This window comes from Mytilus californianus, unplaced genomic scaffold (assembly GCF_021869535.1).
Source record: "Mytilus californianus isolate M0D057914Y unplaced genomic scaffold, xbMytCali1.0.p SCAF_5, whole genome shotgun sequence".
In the NCBI taxonomy this organism is placed as follows: Eukaryota; Metazoa; Mollusca; class Bivalvia; order Mytilida; family Mytilidae; genus Mytilus; species Mytilus californianus.
Window position 1 is genome coordinate 121545019 of NW_026262701.1, and position 23794 is coordinate 121568812.

The following is a 23794-nucleotide window of genomic DNA, read 5'->3' on the forward strand; positions in this document are numbered from 1 at the left end:
AGATGTGGTATGAGTGACAATGAGACAACTCTCCATCCAATAGATATAAGAAGATGTGGTATGAGTGACAATGAGACAACTCTCCATCCAATAGATATAAGAAGATGTGGTATGAGTGACAATGAGACAACTCTCCATCCAATAGATATAAGAAGATGTGGTATGAGTGCCAATGAGACAACTCTCCATCCAATAGATATAAGAAGATGTGGTATGAGTGCCAATGAGACAACTCTCCATCCAATAGATATAAGAAGATGTGGTATGAGTGCCAATGAGACAACTCTCCATCCAATAGATATAAGAAGATGTGGTATGAGTGCCAATGAGACAACTCTCCATCCAATAGATATAAGAAGATGTGGTATGAGTGCCAATGAGACAACTCTCCATCCAATAGATATAAGAAGATGTGGTATGAGTGCCAATGAGACAACTCTCCATCCAATAGATATAAGAAGATGTGGTATGAGTGCCAATGAGACAACTCTCCATCCAATAGATATAAGAAGATGTGGTATGAGTGCCAATGAGACAACTCTCCATCCAATAGATATAAGAAGATGTGGTATGAGTGCCAATGAGACAACTCTCCATCCAATAGATATAAGAAGATGTGGTATGAGTGCCAATGAGACAACTCTCCATCCAATAGATATAAGAAGATGTGGTATGAGTGCCAATGAGACAACTCTCCATCCAATAGATATAAGAAGATGTGGTATGAGTGCCAATGAGACAACTCTCCATCCAATAGATATAAGAAGATGTGGTATGAGTGCCAATGAGACAACTCTCCATCCAATAGATATAAGAAGATGTGGTATGAGTGCCAATGAGACAACTCTCCATCCAATAGATATAAGAAGATGTGGTATGAGTGCCAATGAGACAACTCTCCATCCAATAGATATAAGAAGATGTGGTATGAGTGCCAATGAGACAACTCTCCATCCAATAGATATAGGAAGATGTGGTATGAGTGCCAATGAGACAACTCTCCATCCAATAGATATAGGAAGATGTGGTATGAGTGCCAATGAGACAACTCTCCATCCAATAGATATAGGAAGATGTGGTATGAGTGCCAATGAGACAACTCTCCATCCAATAGATATAAGAAGATGTGGTATGAGTGCCAATGAGACAACTCTCCATCCAATAGATATAAGTAGATGTGGTATGAGTGCCAATGAGACAACTCTCCATCCAATAGATATAAGAAGATGTGGTATGAGTGCCAATGAGACAACTCTCCATCCAATAGATATAAGTAGATGTGGTATGAGTGCCAATGAGACAACTCTCCATCCAATAGATATAAGTAGATGTGGTGTGAGTGCCAATGAGACAACTCTCCATCCAATAGATATAGGAAGATGTGGTGTGAGTGCCAATGAGACAACTCTCCATCCAATAGATATAAGAAGATGTGGTGTGAGTGCCAATGAGACAACTCTCCATCCAATAGATATAGGAAGATGTGGTGTGAGTGCCAATGAGACAACTCTCCATCCAATAGATATAGGAAGATGTGGTGTGAGTGCCAATGAGACAACTCTCCATCCAATAGATATAAGAAGATGTGGTGTGAGTGCCAATGAGACAACTCTCCATCCAATAGATATAAGAAGATGTGGTGTGAGTGCCAATGAGACAACTCTCCATCCAATAGATATAAGAAGATGTGGTGTGAGTGCCAATGAGACAACTCTCCATCCAATAGATATAAGAAGATGTGGTGTGAGTGCCAATGAGACAACTCTCCATCCAATAGATATAAGTAGATGTGGTGTGAGTGCCAATGAGACAACTCTCCATCCAATAGATATAAGTAGATGTGGTATGAGTGCCAATGAGACAACTCTCCATCCAATAGATATAAGAAGATGTGGTATGAGTGCCAATGAGACAACTCTCCATCCAATAGATATAAGAAGATGTGGTATGAGTGCCAATGAGACAACTCTCCATCCAATAGATATAAGAAGATGTGGTATGAGTGCCAATGAGACAACTCTCCATCCAATAGATATAAGTAGATGTGGTATGAGTGCCAATGAGACAACTCTCCATCCAATAGATATAAGAAGATGTGGTATGAGTGCCAATGAGACAACTCTCCATCCAATAGATATAAGTAGATGTGGTATGAGTGCCAATGAGACAACTCTCCATCCAATAGATATAAGTAGATGTGGTATGAGTGCCAATGAGACAACTCTCCATCCAATAGATATAAGAAGATGTGGTATGAGTGCCAATGAGACAACTCTCCATCCAATAGATATAAGTAGATGTGGTATGAGTGCCAATGAGACAACTCTCCATCCAATAGATATAAGTAGATGTGGTATGAGTGCCAATGAGACAACTCTCCATCCAATAGATATAAGAAGATGTGGTATGAGTGCCAATGAGACAACTCTCCATCCAATAGATATAAGAAGATGTGGTATGAGTGCCAATGAGACAACTCTCCATCCAATAGATATAAGAAGATGTGGTATGAGTGCCAATGAGACAACTCTCCATCCAATAGATATAAGTAGATGTGGTATGAGTGCCAATGAGACAACTCTCCATCCAATAGATATAAGAAGATGTGGTATGAGTGCCAATGAGACAACTCTCCATCCAATAGATATAAGAAGATGTGGTATGAGTGCCAATGAGACAACTCTCCATCCAATAGATATAAGTAGATGTGGTATGAGTGCCAATGAGACAACTCTCCATCCAATAGATATAAGAAGATGTGGTATGAGTGCCAATGAGACAACTCTCCATCCAATAGATATAAGTAGATGTGGTATGAGTGCCAATGAGACAACTCTCCATCCAATAGATATAAGAAGATGTGGTATGAGTGCCAATGAGACAACTCTCCATCCAATAGATATAAGAAGATGTGGTATGAGTGCCAATGAGACAACTCTCCATCCAATAGATATAAGAAGATGTGGTATGAGTGCCAATGAGACAACTCTCCATCCAATAGATATAAGAAGATGTGGTATGAGTGCCAATGAGACAACTCTCCATCCAAGTCACAATAGATATAAGAAGATGTGGTATGAGTGCCAATGAGACAACTCTCCATCCAATAGATATAAGAAGATGTGGTATGAGTGCCAATGAGACAACTCTCCATCCAATAGATATAAGAAGATGTGGTATGAGTGCCAATGAGACAACTCTCCATCCAATAGATATAAGAAGATGTGGTATGAGTGCCAATGAGACAACTCTCCATCCAATAGATATAAGTAGATGTGGTATGAGTGCCAATGAGACAACTCTCCATCCAATAGATATAAGTAGATGTGGTATGAGTGCCAATGAGACAACTCTCCATCCAATAGATATAAGAAGATGTGGTATGAGTGCCAATGAGACAACTCTCCATCCAATAGATATAAGAAGATGTGGTATGAGTGCCAATGAGACAACTCTCCATCCAATAGATATAAGAAGATGTGGTATGAGTGCCAATGAGACAACTCTCCATCCAATAGATATAAGAAGATGTGGTATGAGTGCCAATGAGACAACTCTCCATCCAATAGATATAAGAAGATGTGGTATGAGTGCCAATGAGACAACTCTCCATCCAATAGATATAAGAAGATGTGGTATGAGTGCCAATAAGACAACTCTCCATCCAATAGATATAAGAAGATGTGGTATGAGTGCCAATGAGACAACTCTCCATCCAATAGATATAAGAAGATGTGGTATGAGTGCCAATGAGACAACTCTCCATCCAAGTCACAATAGATATAAGAAGATGTGGTATGAGTGCCAATGAGACAACTCTCCATCCAATAGATATAAGTAGATGTGGTATGAGTGCCAATGAGACAACTCTCCATCCAATAGATATAAGTAGATGTGGTATGAGTGCCAATGAGACAACTCTCCATCCAATAGATATAAGAAGATGTGGTATGAGTGCCAATGAGACAACTCTCCATCCAATAGATATAAGAAGATGTGGTATGAGTGCCAATGAGACAACTCTCCATCCAATAGATATAAGAAGATGTGGTATGAGTGCCAATGAGACAACTCTCCATCCAATAGATATAAGAAGATGTGGTATGAGTGCCAATGAGACAACTCTCCATCCAATAGATATAAGAAGATGTGGTATGAGTGCCAATGAGACAACTCTCCATCCAATAGATATAAGTAGATGTGGTATGAGTGCCAATGAGACAACTCTCCATCCAATAGATATAAGAAGATGTGGTATGAGTGTCAATGAGACAACTCTCCATCCAATAGATATAAGAAGATGTGGTATGAGTGCCAATGAGACAACTCTCCATCCAATAGATATAAGAAGATGTGGTATGAGTGCCAATGAGACAACTCTCCATCCAATAGATATAAGAAGATGTGGTATGAGTGCCAATGAGACAACTCTCCATCCAATAGATATAAGAAGATGTGGTATGAGTGCCAATGAGACAACTCTCCATCCAATAGATATAAGAAGATGTGGTATGAGTGCCAATGAGACAACTCTCCATCCAATAGATATAAGAAGATGTGGTATGAGTGCCAATGAGACAACTCTCCATCCAATAGATATAAGAAGATGTGGTATGAGTGCCAATGAGACAACTCTCCATCCAATAGATATAAGAAGATGTGGTATGAGTGCCAATGAGACAACTCTCCATCCAATAGATATAAGAAGATGTGGTATGAGTGCCAATGAGACAACTCTCCATCCAATAGATATAAGAAGATGTGGTATGAGTGCCAATGAGACAACTCTCCATCCAATAGATATAAGAAGATGTGGTATGAGTGCCAATGAGACAACTCTCCATCCAAGTTACAATAGATATAAGAAGATGTGGTATGAGTGCCAATGAGACAACTCTCCATCCAAGTCAAAATTTATAAAAGTAAACCATTATAGGTCATAGTTTTCAACACGGAGCCTTCGCTCACACTGAACAGCAAGCTATAAAGGGCACCAAATTACTAGTGTAAAACCATTCAAACGGGAAAACCAACAGTCTAATCTATATAAAAAAAGAGAAACGAGATGGCCATTAGTACATACAATAAATATCAGCTCAGTAATAAGCACTTATCTCTTTAACATTGGTGTTACAGATGTCAAAGAAAACTACAGGTAACAGTTAAACATAATACATTTATGTACTCCTGGGGTCTCCATTAGGGGATGATCATTTGATATTCTGGGGGAGGGAAAGCATGATTTTTTTGGAAACTTAATATTCATTTTTCCCTGTTGCTTGGTCATCTTTTTCATTTTGAAAATCTCTATCTCCCTTCAAAGAGACTCCCTCTTGTTTTTAGAACCATAGATAATCTGTAATTTCACCCTAGTCCTATACTTCCATAGGAGTTACATAACTTGCTACAATTGTTACTATTTAAGACAGAAGAGTCACATTTGAGGAAAATGTTTTAGAAGACTATTATTAAAAAAAATGCCAATTACTGATCAGCAGAGAACAGTAAGTAAACTATCACAGATTCCTCTATAGAACAGTCAACTGTCACAGATTCCTCTATAGATCAGTTAACTGTCACAGATTCCTCTATAGAACAGTCAACTGTCACAGATTCCTCTACAGAACAGTCAACTGTCACAGATTCCTCTGCAGATCAGTCAACTGTCACAGATTCCTCTGTAGCTCAGTAAACTGTCACAGATTTCTCTATAGATCAGTCAACTGTCACAGATTCCTCTACAGAATAGTCAATTGTCACAGATTCCTCTACAGAACAGCCAACTGTCACAGATTCCTCTATAGATCAGTTAATTGTCACAGATTCCTCTATAGAACAGTCAGCTGTCACAGATTCCTCTATAGATCAGTTAATTGTCACAGATTCCTCTACAAAACAGTCAACTGTCACAGATTCCTCTATAGATCAGTTAATTGTCACAGATTCCTCTATAGAACAGTCAGCTGTCATAGATTCCTCTATAGATCAGTTAATTGTCACAGATTCCTCTACAAAACAGTCAACTGTCACAGATTCCTCTATAGATCAGTTAATTGTCACAGATTCCTCTATAGAACAGTCTGCTGTCACAGATTCCTCTATAGATCAGTTAATTGTCACAGATTCCTCTACAAAACAGTCAACTGTCACAGATTCCTCTATAGATCAGTTAATTGTCACAGATTCCTCTATAGATCAGTTAATTGTCACAGATTCCTCTATAGATCAGTTAATTGTCACAGATTCCTCTACAAAACAGTCAACTGTCACAGATTCCTCTATAGATCAGTTAATTGTCACATATTCCTCTATAGATCAGTTAATTGTCACAGATTCCTCTAAACATCAGTCAACTGTCACAGATTCCTCTACAGAATAGTCAATTGTCACAGATTCCTCTACAGAACAGCCAACTGTCACAGATTCCTCTATAGATCAGTCAACTGTCACAGATTCCTCTACAGAATAGTCAATTGTTACAGATTCCTCTACAGAACAGCCAACTATCACAGATTCCTCTATAGATCAGTCAACTGTCACAGATTCCTCTACAGAATAGTTAATTGTCACAGATTCCTCTACAAAACAGTCAACTGTCACAGATTCCTCTATAGATCAGTTAATTGTCACAGATTCCTCTATAGAACAGTCAGCTGTCACAGATTCCTCTATAGATCAGTTAATTGTCACAGATTCCTCTACAAAACAGTCAACTGTCACAGATTCCTCTATAGATCAGATAATAGTCACAGATTCCTCTATAGATCAGTTAATTGTCACAGATTCCTCTACAAAACAGTCAACTGTCACAGATTCCTCTATAGATCAGTTAATTGTCACATATTCCTCTATAGATCAGTTAATTGTCACAGATTCCTCTACAGAACAGCCAACTGTCACAGATTCCTCTATAGATCAGTTAACTGTCACAGATTCCTCTTTATAACAGTAAATCACATTAGATGTTACATATACATATAAAACTCATTTAACAGTTTATTGTCAAAGCCATGTTATATAATCATGGTGATATCATTTTCACTCATTAAATATATACCATGGAATAATGGAGACTTTATGTAAAATCTTCTTTTAATGTATCTGTATACAGGGTCACATACAGTGATCAACTAATTTAAAACATATTAATACTAACATGTCTAAAAACTTCATTTTACAAAGCAGACAGAATCTCCATTTTCTGCCTACATTATGTTTGTTTAAAAAACACATTGCTTGTTTGATTGATTGATTGTTGCTTGTTTAACACCTAATGGGATATATTTCATGCATGATCAGAATGAGAACAAATTAACAATTAATACAACAGGCATGTCCTGTTATAGGGGGTTGACTGTGATGAAGGGAAGAAAAACTTAAATGCCATAAGAAAATGAGGGTATTAGTGGATAGATACAGAAATTTGGCCTTGCACCAGACCACCTATGGACCCCTCAGAGAGTTGTTGCAAGGGTTCTTAACATGCAGACAGCAAAACATATTGCACCCATTTGAAACAAAAATTTTCTATTTCATAATCACAATACAAAAAGGAAAACAATTATCATGAAAATATGTAACAACACCAGAAATAATTTCACAGATCTTAATTGCGAAATAATATCCTGATCAATATGAAAATAAGGTGAGTGAAATACAGGTACAAGTGAGTTGTTTTCAGATGTCAGTACAATTAAAAAAGTAAAGGTAGAAATATAGTTACATCACTACAGTAATGGAGGAATCAGAGTAAAATCTAATGTAAAGGTGTAATACATTTTGGAAATGTTTAATGATAAATACTTTCTACATATACAATATTTTACTGCACAATGCTGCTCAGCAAAATAGTTCACCATGTTCACAGCTGGATAGTATTTACCTGTGAAATATTTTCGTTCTATTTAATTTTTAACTAAAGTCATCATTTTATATATAAGAAATTAAGAAATAAGAAACAATTTCACTATGAAATTTATTCCGGGTTATAGTATCCATAAAATTACATCCCAGCTCCTTTGTTCTACCAGGGGTGATCTGAGTCGGATCACCCCTACTAGATCATCCTAGCTTGAGTTTCTTTGTTCTGTTACATTTTGGCGGGAATGTCAAATCCATGATAAAACTTAGAATTATTTATACAGAAAAGACTAACTATCAAAATTTATGTAGAAAAATTACAGTGTCTATGCTGGGATTCGAACTCAAGACCTTTAGAATACTAGATCCACAATTCATACCCCTACATCAGGACGACTGGATACAAACAACTGTTAATTTAACATATTTAAACATTGTGTCCAGGGCTCATAAAGGGTATATACTATATAGTAATAAATAAAGTATATTATAATGATTGTGTGGCGTTCTAAACTAGATTTTATGAAGTGTAAATGTTTTTTTATCTAATCTAGAACAGCTGGGATGTAAAATAGTTATCCCATTCGGACTTGGTGTATCAGTGTAAGATCACCCCCTGGCCTCCGGCCATCGGCGTGATCCTACACTGACACACCGCGTCCTCATGGGATAACTATTACTGAAAATCTCTCATAATTACCTCCCTTTGATTGATAAATTATGCAAATATGTTTTACCTTGGTGACACATTTATCATTATGGTTAGGTATATATAGATTGTCATTACCTTATACAGTAGACCAACTGTGCGAGACCCTCATGGGTAGTCAAGATCATTTAAAAAAAACTTGTCAATATAGTAGACAGTGGGATTGAATTTCACAAGCTTCTGTGAAATTTTAACCGAAAAAAATTTACTGTTAAATACATTCCATATAAAATGGAAAGAATTTCACTCCTCTGGAAGAAATTTACCCGTGAAATCCCTATATGCACTCAACAAAACCAAAAGAACAGCCCTTTTTTGCTGTCCAATTGTATAAATGACTATAAGCATTATACTTATCTCCCCTTTGACATCCAAGCACAGTGAGGAAACTAGGTAACATGACTTTCCTTCTAACCTGTGCAGTGTACTAGCAAAAGCTAGGACCCTTCCCTAAGTATTAGCCAGAGCTAGGACCCTTCCCTAAATAAACTCTGTAAAGAACTAGCAACCTGTCTAAACTGAACTGTGGAATAAGGAGTCAGATAAAAATACATTAAGTTATTTAACCTATGTAAACAAACCACCTGTCTAAACTGAACTGTAGAATAAAGAGTCAGATAAAAATACATTCAGTTATTTAACCTGTGTTAACCAAACACCTGTCTAAACTGAACTGTAGAATAAGGAGTCAGATAAAAATACATTAAGTTATTTAACCTGTGTTAACCAAACACCTGTCTAAACTGAAATGTAGAATAAGGAGTCAGATAAAAATACATTAAGTTATTTAACCTGTGTAAACAAAACACCTGTCTAAACTGAACTGTAGAATAAGGAGTAGGATACAAATACATTAAGTTATTTAACCTGTGTAAACAAAACACCTGTCTAAACTGAACTGTGGAATAAGGAGAAGTATACAAATACATTAAGTTATTTAACCTGTGTAAACAAAACTCAACAAAATGTAAAGAATGGTAAATTGTACAAAAATTTGCTCACATAATTATCTGAATTTCTGTTTCATTGAATCTCATGAGTTTAAACCAATAATACCAGAAAATTAATAATTTAATTTATTTAATGATTTCCTAAAATATATTGTATGACGATCTATTCTGTTTAATACGTGAAGCGTTGTTACTGCTAAATCAGAGGAGGAGGAAATTTTAAATTTAATTTAGTGTAATAAAATTACCAATAAACTGAAATCAATCTTGACACTTGCATCATAGGCAATCTTCCTACTTTATCAACCATCCGAGCTGTAATCCACAGAGACATGGAAACTTAAAAAGAGTAACCTTATTATATGAATTATTATAAAAAAAAATATAATCTAGTGAGAAGTGATGTAGAGTAAACATCATGTTATTAAATTTCAAAGCAAAGAACGGAAACAAATTAAAGGACCAAAATTTGAGTTATTGCGTAGTTTGAACTGGAATTAGATTAAATATTACCTAAATAATAGAATACCAGAAATCAGATAAAACAGTAAAAAAATTGATTTGCTAACTCACATTATATATCAATATTCAAATATTACACTAAAACTGGCTGATCATATAGCTCATGGAAACTCGTGTATTAACGAAATAAAGTGTTGGCTTATAACTCCTGTATATAGACAAAAGTGTGCATTGAACACATATCACTCATAACTCCAGTATATAGACAAAAGTGTGCATTCAGTATATACCACAGATAACATTATTTACACAGAAGTGTGGGCTGAACATATGTATCTTACTGATATCTTCCTTATTTACACAGAAGTGTGGGAGGAACATATGCATCTTACTGATATCTTCCTTATTTACACAGAAGTGTGGGAGGAACATATGCATCTTACTGATAACTTCTGTATTTACACAGAAGTGTGGGCTAAATATATATATCTTACTGATATCTTCTGTATTTACACAGAAGTGTGTGCAGAACATATGTATCTTACTGATATCTTCTGTATTTACACAGAAGTGTGTGCAAAACATATGTATCTTACTGATATCTTCTGTATTTACACAGAAGTGTGGGCTGAGTATATATATATATAAATATATCTTACTGATATCTCTTGTATATGCACAAAAGTGTGGGCTTAGCATATATCACATTGATATCTCCTGAAAATCAACTGAAGTGTGGGCTGAGCATATATCAGACTGATATACCCTGTAAAACCACTTTAGCAAACTGACACTTTCTGTACCATAATAGTGTGGGCTGACATTATAGCAAACTGATACATTCTGTACCATAGTATTGTGGGCTGACATTAAAGCACACAGATACATTCTGTACCATAGTAGTGGGGGGCTGACATAATAACAAACTGATACATTCTGTACCATAGTAGTGTGGGCTGACATTATAGCAAACTGATACATTCTGTACCATAGTAGTGGGGGATGACATTATAGCAAACTGATACATTCTGTACCATAGTAGTGTGGGCTGACATTATAGCAAACTGATACATTCTGTACCATAGTAGTGTGGGCTGACATTATAGCAAACTGATACATTCTCTACCATAGTACTGTTGGCTGAGATTACAGCATAAAAATACATTCTGTACCATAGTATAGAGGGCTGACATATTAGCAAATAGATACATACTGTAACATAGTAGTGTCGGCTGACATTATAACAATCTGATACATTCTGTACCATAGTAGTGTGGGCTGACATTATAGCAAACTGGTACATTCTGTACCAAAAGTAGTGTGGGCTGAGATTAAAGCACACGGAAACATTCTGTACCATAGTAGTGTGGGCTGACATTATAACAAACTGATACTTTCTACTGATACATTCTGTACCATAGTAGTGTGGGCTGACATTATAGCAAACTGATACATTCTGTACCAAAGCAGTGTGGGCTAACATTATAGCAAACTGATACATTCTGTACCATAGTAGTGTGGGCTGACATTATAGCAAACTGATACATTCTGTACCATAGTAGTGTGGGCTGACATTATAACAAACTGATACATTCAGAACCATAGTAGTGTTAGCTGACATAATAGCAAACTGATACATTCTGTACCATAGTAGTGTGGGCTGAGCATATATCTCTATAATATCTCAAATGACCTAAGCATATATCACACGGATAATTTCTGTATTTACACATGAGTGTGGACTAGGCATATGTGACACTGGTAACTTCTGTATTTACACAGGATTGTTGGCTTAGCATATGTCACATGGAAAACACAAGTATTTATACTTATACCTAACACATTTGTAGGGAGTGGTTATAAAAGACAATTCAATTCAGTGCCTGGAAATTTCCAGAATGAAGGATTTCCTATCAAAATTGACCTCCTTTACTACATATGGTCTAAAATGGCAAGGGGGCAGGTTTGTACACACATAAAACAAGTTCAACAAAATTTTGTGCCTGTACCAAGTCCAGCTATCCGGACCCTGTGTTGTCCATCAATGTTTGTATATCTGTTTTTTTCAAATAAGTTGGGTGTGTGTGATTGGTCACTTTGTTTTGTTGTTGGGTGTTTGTGATTGGTCACTTTGTTGTTGGGTGTTTGTGATTGGTCACTTTGTTTGTTATACTGTTTATTAGTTAGTTGTTGTTATCCTTTGTAAGTATTACTATACACATTTAAGATAGATTCATCTATCCACTTTAAACAGATAAAAAAGAACCTTTGGAAGCAAACTCACATACCCTACGTCCCCACATTGTCACTGGGCGAACAAAATCACACCAGATTCCTAAGTTCAAAGACTCACAACTCATACAAAAGTCAACTGATAAAAATTTCTTGTGGATATGCAAATCTACATATTATGTCCTTATTATCTACAAAGTCTCATGAAATTCTGTTGTTTGGTTAATCAGTGGAGTTGCAATGAAAAACTGTTGCAGTAGTATATACTTGCCAAAATGCAAAGTTGAAAAAAAAACTGAATCATAACTTCCTGTCAATATGCACATCTACATAGTATGTCCTAACTATCTAAAAAGTTTCATGAAATTCTGATGTGTGGTTTCAGAGGAGTTGCGATGACAAACTGTTGTAGTAGTTCATTTAGGCAAAAGTTCTAAATTCAAAGGGACATAACTCCTTGAAAAAAAATTGAATGATAATTTTCTGTCCATATGCACATCTACATATTGTGTCCTAATTATCTACAAATTTCATGAAATTCTGTTGAGTGGATTCAGAGGAGTTGAGATGACAAGAACAGGACTGACGGATGGACAGACTGATGGACAGACAGACAGATGGGTCAAAAACATTATACCCGACAGAATTTTGTTCTGTGGGGTATAACAAGAACATTTAGAGCTTCCATAATGCTTAATTATTCTGTAGGGTTTTTGGTTAGATTCTTTTTGTTTGTTTATTTGTTTGTTTGGTAGGTTTGTCCCTTTTAAACTTTTTTGATTCGAGCGTCACTGATGAGTCTTTTGAAGATGAAACATGCATCTGGCGTACAAAATTTTAAGCGTGGTACCTATGATGAGTTTATTATATTTGATTTGACTTTAATTTTGTTTGTTTATTTGTTTGTTTGTTTATGTTCCTTTAGATTATATATCAGCATTAACGTATCCAGCAAAACGTCCTTTAAATTAGCATAAAATAAAGGTATCCTAAAAATATATATCAGCCTTGATTTAAGTTAACATAAAATAAAGGTATCCTTAAAATATATATCAGCATTAACGTATCCAGCAAAATGTCCTTTAAGTTAGCATAAAATAAAGGTATCCTTAAAACATATATCAGCATTAACATATCCAGCAAAATGTCCTTTAAGTTAGCATAAAATAAAGGTATCCTTAAAATATATATCAGCATTTAAATAAAGATACTACTGAAATGTAATAGTGGTCCTCTCTCTGTTCAATTTTTTACACTGAATTCGATACAGTCTAAAAGCAAGATCTTAAATTATAAACTGCTATCAGACCATTCATAATTACCTGTCACACCATAGTTAGACCATGCTGCAGTCATTTCCCTAAATTTTAAAGTAGCATGCAGCTTAATTTTAAAATGCAGAAGGCAATGTTTTAGTGAAATAATTGCTTTATTTTACTTATGTAACTGCCAAAAAAGTAGATGACCAATATGAAAGTGTGAACAAGCCAACAACACTCTTCACAAAAAAGAACCTGCATTCATTGCCTACTAGACTGTTACACATAACAAATAAGTTTACTTTAGAAAACCTTGCATTCATTGCCCACTAGACTGTTACACATAACAAATAAGTTTACCTTGTTGTAGTTGACAGTTCTGTTTTATATCCTGTATGGCCACATAACACTTTTCTCTATTTTATCCTCCTCACTGAATTACTGTCCTTTTCTATAAATCTGTAAACTTTGACATCATGTTTAGTGGATGATATACAACTGTTACCTGTTAATATTCAAATTTTCTTTTAAACTCCAAAATTTCACAATTTTCATTCAAAATCAGCTTTTCAATAATCCAATTCAAGGCTCTGATATAATTCAGTATGAATATAGTCTCTTAAATGTTACACATTTAGTTTTAGCTCTGAAGTCTGTCTATATTGATAAAAACAAATTTCTTCAGAACAACTTTCTGTTAAACTATTGTATTCAGAGATGAAAGTATGAAATTATTATTTCGCCAGGTAATAAGTATAGATGCTTCAATGATACGGAGCAGTCTACCACAAAGTCCCGCCTCCCTTTGAAAAGCATTAAGGTCCTTGCTTCATTACACTCCTTCAATAATAAATATATAGTTTTAAGGGTCACTCGATAACAAGTAGTTTACTTCTCCAAATTATAATGATGTGAATGGTAAAATAGCAATAAACATTAAAGTGATATCGACGGTGAATTGACGGCTATACTTGACTGATCCTGAGACGGTAGCATTTGTTATAACTGTATTGATCACACTGGGTTATATCAATACGTTTGTTTGGAACATAGAGAGGGTGGACCTACTGTTTGAACAGTATAAATGAATTACCTCGGATCAATTGTAATGATATTTGTTTTCAGAACAATACAAGTTTTAATTAGAAATTAAATGCCTCCAAGTAATGAACTTTTATTTGTAATAAGCAGTCAATTGTACCATGCTAATGAAAATACGGAAATAGCACAATAAGTAATTATACAAGTTTTTGAAAATTTTATAATCATCAGTTTCATCGATAAATGAAGTTTTAAGAGCCTGGTGCTGTATTACTCAGATTCAAAGAGCCATTTAAAACAAAGAAACAAAGAAATATGATTGTTTGTATAATAAATATTTAGTAAACAGATAATAGAAAAACACTTACAGATGTCAATACTCATTAAACACAAAAGAACCTCTTAAAATCAAACATTAGAACCTGAATCCAAAACAAATATTCACTAAAACATAATGATGCTTTCCTAGATTTACATACAATAGATCCAGGAAATATCATTTGAGAATTAGATAATTCAGAAAAAAAAAGATAAATGCCCTTAAAAATGTAAATTTTGGTGTCTTTGTTTATAAAAGACAATAAATTAAAGAGGATCATTGTATGTCCTACCTGATAAGCCATTATTGTGATAATGTACATAGAGTAAATATTCTTTTCTTGTTTGTTTGTAAATTACACATTTGCCCATACCATGGTATGTTAATATATTGGGTAAATAAATTCATTTCCTCAGAATGAAAGTGAATGAAATGAGATGTGGGTAATACATCAATGAGGCAGCAACCCTCAAACAAAGAAAAACCAAAGACATCTATACTATATGCTCCAGAGAAACATGTCAATATGTCATTACTATTGTTAGTTGTAAGAGCTTTCTTAAGCTCATGTTTATTATTGTTTGTACATATGTGCCTACTCTAAATAAAATTTACTTACTTACTTAATAATACTAATAACTAATCACTTTGCATTGTCTAAAAATAGAACTCTGTACTAAAGATGTTAAAGGGGCATTAGCTGTCAAATTCATGTTCATCGATTTGACTCAAATTCTCATATTTGATTTATAACATACTAAAACGTATATCCAAATGATAAAAAGTCTAAAATAAACAATTTAGATGCACAGACTCGATAATATGTATCAGTGTTTTGTGTGTATTTCAGTCTAGAGGCCATCTAATTAACCATCGAAGTGACCTCTGAAGACGGCTGATGGTTATATAACCCGATATAACCATAAATATATATAGATATAGCAAATGCAATTGGATTTTTCTAGGTCTGTTTGATTTCATATTATTTGTTAATAAAATATGTTAATCATCGTTTTTTTCATTATAAGAATGAGTTTTTATGGATCAAATCATTCAACCAAATGGTTTACTCTTGTTTCACTTTCCATGTTGACATTCTTTTCCCTTTAATGGCTGAGCATGTCTAATTCATGCTAACCCATCTCTAGCTTAGGGGTTAAATTGAAGGTCACATGAATAAGAATTCAATGAGGTCGAATTATTCACTTGCAAGTAAATAATTCATCAGCAATGTTCCTTGCTTATTTTGACAAAACTGAACCAAACTGGCTGTTAAAAGCAAATTATTATTTAACTATTTTACTATAATTAATGATTGAAAAAAAAAAATCATATTTCAATTCTTTTTTTATATCTCTTAGCTATAGCTAAAGTGTGAAGCAAAATATTGTCCCATGAATATCGTCTCCCAAGATGATATTTCACAATTTTGTATCATGAAATTTTGTCCCTATCTATGAAATAATGTCCAGAGAAGGACAAATTTCCATATGAAATTTTGTCCATATACAGACAATGTTTCATAGATGAATAGTATGAAATTTTGTCTTGTTAAAGGGAGGTTATCCAAGGTTATATATTGTGTACATTGAGATAATATTTCATAGATGGGTTGTCATGAAATTTTGTCTGATTAAAGGGAGGTTATAAACATTTAATATTTTAGATAATGATATCATCAAACATATGATGTTTAATTTCATTGATATTCATAACAAACAAACCTGCATAATTAATTTATGTAGCAATTTATGATTATACACATACTTTTCATGAAAAATAGTGAAAATATTTCAGAACTGCTCACAATTTCATGGCAGAGGCTTTCTCAGTGAAGACATAATTAGATTAAGAAATTTTTCATGGACACTATTTCACAGTGAAAAGTAAAATCACAAAAATACTGAACTCCGAGGAAAATTCAAAAAGGAAAGTCCCTAATCAAATGGCAAAATCAAAAGCTCAAACACATCAGACGAATGGATAACAACTGTCATATGAATATTGTCATGAACAGAATTTCCCAGTGAAATATTTTCATGGACAGTATTTCATAGTGAAATATTGTCCAAAAGGAGGAGACATTATTTCATGGACAAGGACACTATTTCATAATGAAATATTGTCATGGACAATATTTCATGGGGGACATTATTTTATGTTACAAATGCCCCTTTAACAATAGAACTCTGTACAAAAGATGTTAACAATAGAATTCTGTACAAAAGCTGTTAGCGAGAGAACTTTGTGCTAAAGCCGCTTAGAACTTTATACTAAAGCTGTTAACAATAGAACTCAAAGCTGTTAACAATAGAACTCTGTACAAAAGATGTTAACAATAGAATTCTGTACAAAAGCTGTTAGCGATAGAACTCTGTGCTAAAGCTGTTTAGAACTTTATACTAATGTTGTTAACAATGGAACTCTGTACTAAAGCTGTTAACAATAGAACTCTGTACAAAAGATGTTAACAATAGAACTCTGTACAAAAGATGTTAACAATAGAACTCTGTACAAAAGATGTTAACAATAGAGCTCTGTACTAAACCTTTTACCAATAGAATCCTTTATCAGCAATTTGTACCTTTTCCCTTTTGATTCTTAATCCTAATATTTTTTAAGATGTTTGACAAGATATGATGCCCCAAAAAATTGACATTACCTAACACTGCAGTAATGTCATGCTGACATTACCTAACACTGCAGTAATGTCATACTGACATTACCTAACACTGCAGTAATGTCATGCTGACATTACCTAACACTGCAGTAATGTCATGCTGACATTACCTAACACTGCAGTAATGTCATACTTTCAGTTTCATGTTCTTGCATGCCAAACATTACCTAACACTGCAGTAATGTCATGCTGACATTACCTAACACTGCAGTAATGTCATGCTGACATTACCTAACACTGCAGTAATGTCATGCTGACATTACCTAACACTGCAGTAATGTCATGCTAACATTACCTAACACTGCAGTAATGTCATGCTGACATTACCTAACACTGCAGTAATGTCATACTTTCAGTTTCATGTTCTTGCATGCCAATTTATCAATGAAATGCACACAATTTTATTCATGCAACCAAACCCTTATTGCAAAAGTTTGCACCCATAACAATAGTTTTAATAAGTATTTCATTATTTCATATTCTAAACAACAACTAAATACATATTGATAAGACAATATATTCTATACTGACTTCATCAGCTGGAATATATTAGCTTGCCTAAACAGGCTCCCTTGATATTTTTGCTGATAAATTCAGTATCAAAAACTAAAATGCCACTATTCTATATGTACTGGAGATGTTTATAATTGAAATCTATACTTGAGATGTGAAGGTTTCCCTGAAGTCCCCTTGCTTAGTGTTAGAATAATTGCAGACCATTTGACAAAATGTTTGGCTTATTAAATACTTATTTTAACTGTTGTAATTACGAACTGCCTCTTCAACATCGTCAGCAAGGGCTCTGCTTGCACAATTTTATTGGAGCAACAGAGACTGATGCATTCAAATCCATTCATGTTCATGGGGTGTCAGTTTTCATCAATTTTGACATCAGGATTTAACTCAGGAATATTTAAGAAATAATTCATGGCAGCCGTAGATTTGTTTTCATTTAACCATGGGTTGGGCATTTATATTCGATTATTTTACCCTGAGCGTTAGCGAGGGGTAAAATACGAATATAAATGCCCAACCCATTGTTAAATGAAAACAAATCTACGGCTGCCATGAATTATTTCGATTCTAATAGGACAAATTGGGTAATTTTGTTAACCGTGAAAGCCCTATACATACGATATTGTTTTGGCTGTTCCGTTTTACCCAATTTTGATAATATTAGTAATATTATATAATTCAATGATTATTTTATTTAATCGCATTTTCACTTATATATTTTCTTCCAATGTAATTTTATTTGTTCTGAGGCGTACAAGAAGCTTTAAAACGCCCAGTATTTATATTTGATTTTATTTTACGAAAACATACTTGTGATGTCACCTTGTTTCGTTGCCATGCCAAGACAATAACATCATTTCGCGGAATTTTCGTTTTATGAAATTTTACCATGAAAAATAAATTGAAATGGACTGATTTGTTTATTTTGCTGTAGAATAGAGATAAATATATTGTATCTGAATCTTGGCCTACGTAAACTTGGGGTTTTGATGTAGAAAAATTGAGAATATCTGGTAGTATAAATAAGTTGGTCGTAACGCTGAACAGCCATTTTTGAGTATTACTGCGTTTGCGCTAAAGGTAGATATATTGTGATTATACTGGTTGACGATAATAGGACGTCATATTAGAATTTTCAATAAATATTAAGTTTTATCAAAATTAAAGCACTTTATATTTTGGTGTGCATTTAGGTAAATGGTGGGCAACAAATATTGTTTGACACTGGTAATCATTTTGAAATAGCAAATTTTATCTCATATTGATTTTCATTGAAATTCTAGAAAAAATCAAATGGTTCTAAAAATATTTGACACCAGGGATCAGTTTGGATTGCATATTTAACCTGAACATCAATTTTTGTTATCACAAAAATATTTTTCAGAAATTTGTTTTCTTTTACCAAATATTTGACATTGAGAATCAATCTTGGAATATTCAATATTTATGATATGTATACCTATATCTACTTTTTTTTAAATGTTAGCATGAAAAGAAGTTTCTCAAAAATTATGATTTTTTAACAGAAAGTAAATTTTTACCACAATTTGAAAACATTTGGATTCAATTTGGAATAACTTATTATCCATATATCAATTTTCATTAAAATCCCTGCATAAAGATATGTTTCTCAAAATTTCTTTTATGGAAGTTTTTTTATCCAAACTATCACATAAGTCAATTTTTGTCATTGCAAATAAATTTTGAATAGCATATCATTACTTGAATGTCAATTTTTAATGAAATTCTAGCACAAAAAGATGTTTCACGCAATTTGTAACTTAGTTTTTACCCCCATTTTTGTCCAAAATGAAAAAAAAAACCCAAAAGGGTCCTTTTGTAGGTTCATACAGAATTTGGAAATCAACTGAGGCAATCTTGACTTATTGTATAATATAGAAGTGCCGATGGTCGGACAGACAAACAGTGATTACTATACTGGTCACCTGCTGGCTGTCAACAGGGCACCAGTACTGACTAGTCAGCAGGACCCTAATAAAGAGACATTGGCTGTGTATTTTAAATCTATACCATGCAATCATTTAGAGAACTGAAATTACAACCAAAAGGTTTTCTGAAATGGACTTCTTTTGTAAAAAGATGGCTACATCTGGGTTCATACCATGACATAGGAATGATTTTTTCAACTAAAGGAGATGGAGACATCTCATTTTTTACCATAATGGTATTACAAAAATAATGTTCAGACTGAAGACTTCATCTGGTGTCAGACCATGATATAATAATGATTGTTCCAACTGAAGAAGATGGCTACATCTGATTTCAGACCATGATATAGAAATGATTGTTCCAATCTAAGTAGATGGCTACATCCGATTCTGATTTCAGACCATGAAATAGAAATGATTGTTCCAACAGAAAAAGATGGCTACATCCCATTTCAGACCATGAAATAGGAATGATTCTTCCAATTAAAGAAGATGGCTTCATCTGGTTTTAGACCATGATAAAGAAATGATAGTTACAACCTAAGAAGATGGCTTTATTGGGTTTCAGACAACCTTTTCAAAGAATCAAGTAATTATGAATCAACTTTAAATATTAACTTAAAAATCAAATAAGGTTAAAGTTCATTCTTTGTAAAATTTGTTGAAAACCATACAGATATGATTCTACACTCAAAAAGAAAAAAAAAATCATTTAACTATACACATAAAATTAGACAATGAGTACTCTAAATCTTTTAAACTTAATAGAGTTAAGTACCAATATTTGTTTAAAGGAAACCAAAGGGTACTCTTACTGTCAAATACCTTCAGAGTCAACGACTTATGTTCTTTACCCAGAGGCCTTAACAAACCAAGCTCTTTGTCTTGAGTAGGTTTTTAACCTGTCGAGTAGTTTGGTCTTATGGACAGTTAATGTAGACTTACTGGGTTATTTTGAACAAGCTTCACAATCCAGGGGATGTTTAATGAACTAATAAGACCATTTCCAAATAGTGTTTATAATAAGATATTTGTCCACATACTATTTACTGACAAAATATTAACAGAAATAATTTAAGGCTATCATAATTTACTGTACAAATATTTATTTGACATAATGGATGTTATATTAGGATATAGGTACTATATATTACAGGAAATATTATGAAACTTGGCCAGACATTTTGATGATAGAGCATAAACAATATTTGGCTTCCAGACATTAGTTAAATGATTAGTTCTTTTCCTTCAATTATTTTCTATTCAAAAAGATAAAATTGTTCCATCTGAAACACACCTTTTAAGGTACTGATGCATTATGAAGACTGTGGTTTAATTAATTGTACAGGAATGATATAATGATGTCTGAACTTTGAAAACAATGTAGCATTGCTATGAGAAAACTTTGTAAAGGGTTCCCTGTGTCTTACCTTCTACTGCTGCTGGCTGTGTAAAAGTGTGATGTTGTCTGTTCAAGGTGAGTCAGTAAAATACAGCATATTGAAAAAGGTCAAAAAAATTTCTTCAGGTGCTTACTTCTTTATCTTGAAAATTAGCTTCTGTCCAAGTTTCATTACAATTCATGAATGTTAACAAATCTATCATGTCAAACACATTTATCACAGACTGTCTGTAAATATGTTAACTGTAAATAAAATTGACTGTCTGTAAATATGACAACTGTAAAAGATTTGACTGTCTGTAAATATGCTAACTGTAAAAGAACTGACTTTCTGTAAATATGTTAACTGTAAATAAAATTGACTGTCAGTAAATATGATAACTGTAAAAGATCTGACTGTCTGTAAATATGTTAACTGTAAAAGAACTGACGGTCTGTAAATATGCTAACTGTAAAAGAACTGACTGCCTGTAAATATGCTAACTGTAAAAGAACTGACTGCCTGTAAATATGTTAACTGTAAAAGAACTGACGGTCTGTAAATATGCTAACTGTAAAAGAACTGACTGTCTGTAAATATGTTAACTGTAAATAAAATTGACTGTCTGCAAATATGTTAACTGTAAAAGAACTGACTGTCTGTAAATATGTTAACTGTAAAAGAACTGACGGCCTGTTAATATGTTAACTGTAAAAGAACTGACGGCCTGTAAATATGCTAACTGTAAAAGAACTGACGGTCTGTAAATATGTTAACTGTAAAAGAACTGACTGTCTGTAAATATGTTAACTGTAAAAGAACTGACTGTCTGTAAATATGTTAACTGTAAAAGAACTGACTGCCTGTAAATATGTTATCAGTAAAAGAACTGACGGTCTGTAAATATGTTAACAGTAAAAGAACTGACTGTCTGTAAATATGTTAACTGTAAAAGAACTGACTGCCTGTAAATATTTTAACTGTAAAAAAAGTTCATCTGTCAGAAAAAAATTAATACTGAAAAAGAAATAAAAAAATATTTTCAAAAGTTTGCTTCAAACATTATCTCTTATCATAAAAAAGCTTCTTTCGAAGTTTCATCAAATTCTATGAAGGTTTGACAAAGTAATTGATGTGTAACAAACTTTAACCCCAGACTGCATCTACTTGTTAACTGTACAAAGAAACTTAGTCAATTTATCAGTGAAATACAGAAAAAAGGAAATAAATATTTTCAAAATTTTGCTCTTCAGGTCATAAACAAGCCTCTGTCCAAATTTCATAAAATTCCATCAACCTTTGACAAAGTTATTCATACCTAATAAAAGAATAGAGTTCCAATGTCCACCACGTTGCACATATTTTGTTCTCTTTTGTCCAAGGACAATATAAACTAAAAAAAAAATTGTTTGTTCTCTAAAACTTTTAAAAATTATCTTACTAGAGAGTTGAAGACTTGAGTCTTGAGAGCAATTTCCAATATATTTAATATTTCCAATGGAAACTCATTTAAAATATTTGATCGAACTTATTTTTGAAATTGTCTGAGACATTGCTGTTATATACCTTTGATATGAATTTGATAAAATCTGGCAAAAATTGTTAATGCTAGAGCATGTTATAATGCATTTTTCCATACAATCAATGTTTCCAAGGGGCATAACTCTTTTAATAAAAGAACAGAGTTCCGATGTCCCCCGCGTTGCACATATTTTATCTATCCAGGGGCAGTAACTAAAAAAAACTTTTTTTTGTTGTTTTTTAAAACAATTTATAAATAAAAAGCGTGGGCAGAGAGAAAAAAAGTTTTTTTTATTGTATACTAAATATTTCAAACAGACCTTCAAGGGCATTACTTAAAGTATACTATAAGCTTTATAAAAAATTGTACCTGTGAGAGCGCTAATGAGGCCATTTTCCATAAATTTAATATTTCCAAGGATCATAACTCTTTTAAAAAATATCTATCGTCCACCATCATAGAAATTGTTCGAGATATTGCTGATATTAACCTATAGTATAAGTTTTATAAAAATCTGGTAAGAATTGTACCTGTGAGAGCGCTAATGAGGCCATTTTCCATAAATTTAATATTTCCAAGGGGCATAACTCTTTTAAAAAAAGTTGATTGGCCACCATTATACAACTTGTCTGAGATATAGCTGATATGAACCTATAGTATAATTTTTATAAAAATCTGGCAAGAATTGAACCCGTGAGAGCGCTAACAAGACCATTTTCCATAAATTTAATATTTCCAAGGAGCATAACTCTTTAAAAAAAGTCGATCGGCCACCATTATAGAACTTGTCGGGGATATTGCTGATATTAAGCTATAGTATAAGTTTTATAAAAATCTGGCAAGAATTGTACCTGTGAGAGCGCTAACAAGACCGGATGGACAGACACACGGACGGATTCCCGCAACGCGTTAC

At 33.6% G+C, this 23794-nt stretch overlaps 1 protein-coding gene across 1 annotated transcript in view; it reads right to left on the reverse strand.

The window, feature by feature from the left end:
• The window catches only part of LOC127700939 (irregular chiasm C-roughest protein-like), a 113395-nt gene extending 98932 nt beyond the window's left edge, over window positions 1–14463 (reverse strand). Inside the window, exon 1 of the mRNA XM_052204673.1 lies at window positions 13833–14463. The gene's annotated coding sequence lies outside the window, so the exon portion shown is untranslated. The remainder of the gene's footprint in view (window positions 1–13832) is intronic.
• Between the last annotated feature and the right edge of the window lie 9331 nt (window positions 14464–23794).